Below are 2,160 nucleotides of genomic sequence, written 5' to 3'. Positions count from 1 at the left end.
CCATAAGATAAATAGCACGTTGGGTGAACAAATTACAGTTGGGCAATTGACAAATAGAGAGGGTATAACAATGCACATACATATCATGATGACTACTATGAGATTTACTTAGGGCCTTACGACAAATAACATAGACCGCTATCCAGCATGCATCTATGCCTAAAAAGATCCACCTTCGGGTTAGCATCCGCACCCCTTCCAGTATTAAGTTGCAAACAACAGACAATTGCATTAAGTACTGTGCGTAATGTAATCAACACAAATATCCTTAGACAAAGCATCGATGTTTTATCTCTAGTGGCAACAACACATCCATAACCTTAGAACTTTCACGTCACTTGTCCCAGATTCAATGGAGGCATGAACCCACTATCGAGCATAAATACTCCCTCTTGGAGTTACAAGTATCAACTTGGCCGAGCCTCTACTAGCAACGGAGAGCATGCAAGAACATAAACAACACATATATGATAGATCAATAATCAACTTGACATAGTATTCCATATTCATCGGATCCCAACAAACACAACATGTAGCATTACAAATAGACGATCTTGATCATGATAGGCAGCTCACAAGATCTAAACATGATAGCACAAGAGGAGAAGACAACCATCTAGCTACGCTATGGACCCATAGTCCAAGGATGAACTACTCACGCATCAATCCGGAGGCGGACATGATGATGTAGAGTCCTCTGGTGATGATTCCCCTCTCCGGCAGGGTGCCGGAGGCGATCTCCTGAATCCCCCGAGATGGGATTGGCGGCGGCGGCGTCTCAGTATGTTTTCTCGTATCGTGGCTCTCGGTGATAGGCTTTTCGCGACGAAGAGATTATATAGGCGAAGGGGCAGAGTCGGGGGACGCTCGAGGGGCCCACCCCATAGGGCGGCGCGCCCAGAGGTGGGGTCGCGCCCCCTAGGGTGTGGCCACCTCGTCGCCCCTCTTCGTCTCCTCTTCGGACTTCTGGAAGGCTCCGTGCAAAATAAGACCGTGGCCTTTTGTTTCGTCCAATTCCGAGAATATTTCCCGTGTAGGATTTCTGAAATCAAAAACAGCAGAAAACAGGAACTGGCACTTCGGCATCTTGTTAATAGGTTAGTGCCGGAAAATGCATCAAAATGATGTAAAGTGTATATAAAACATGTAAGTATTGTCATATAACTAGCATGGAACATAAGAAATTATAGATACGTTTGAGACGTATCAAGCATCCCCAAGCTTAGTTCCTACTCGCCCTCGAGTAGGTAAACGATAACAAGGATAATTTCTGAAGTGACATGCTACTATCATAATCTTGATCAATACTATTGTAAAGCATATGAGATGAATGAAGTGATTCAAAGCAATGGTAAAGATAATGACTAAACAAGCTGAATCATACGAGCAAAGACTTTTCATGAATAGTACTTTCAAGACAAGCATCAATAAGTCTTGCATAAGAGTTAACTCATAAAGCAATAGATTCTTAATAGAAGGTTTTGAAGCAATTCAAAGGAAGATATAAGTTTCAGCAGTTGCTTTCAACTTGTAACATGTATATCTCATGGATAATTGTCAACACAAAGTAATATGATGAATCCAAATAAGGAAGTATGTAAGAATCAATGCACACAGTTGACACAAGTGTTTGCTTCTAAGATAGAAAGAAGTAGGTAAACTGACTCAACATAAAGTAAAAGAAACACCCTTCGCAGAGGGAAGCATGGATTACTCATGTGCTAGATCTTTTTATTTTGAAAACATGGAAACAATTTTGTCAACGGTAGTAATAATTCATATGTGTTATGCATAAAACCTCCTATAAGTTGCAAGCCTCATGCATTGAATACCAATAGTGCTCGCACCTTGTCCTAATTAGCTCGGATTTCCATGGATTATCATTGCATTACATATGTTTCAACCAAGTGTCACAAAGGGGTACCTCTATGCCACCTGTACAAAGGTCCAAGGAGATAGATCGCATTTGATTTCTCGGTTTTGATAGATCTCAACTTAAGGACATCCATACCGGGACAACATAGAAAACAGATAATGGACTCCTCTTTAATGCTTAAGCATTCAACAACAGATAATATTCTCATAAGAGATTGAGGATTAATGTCCAAGCTGAAACTTCCACCATGATACATGGCTTTGGTTGGCGGCCCAATGTTCTTC

This window comes from Lolium rigidum, chromosome 3 (assembly GCF_022539505.1).
Source record: "Lolium rigidum isolate FL_2022 chromosome 3, APGP_CSIRO_Lrig_0.1, whole genome shotgun sequence".
NCBI classification, from domain to species: domain Eukaryota; kingdom Viridiplantae; phylum Streptophyta; class Magnoliopsida; order Poales; family Poaceae; genus Lolium; species Lolium rigidum.
The sequence above is the reverse complement of the archived record's forward strand: the minus strand, read 5'-3'. Positions refer to the sequence as shown.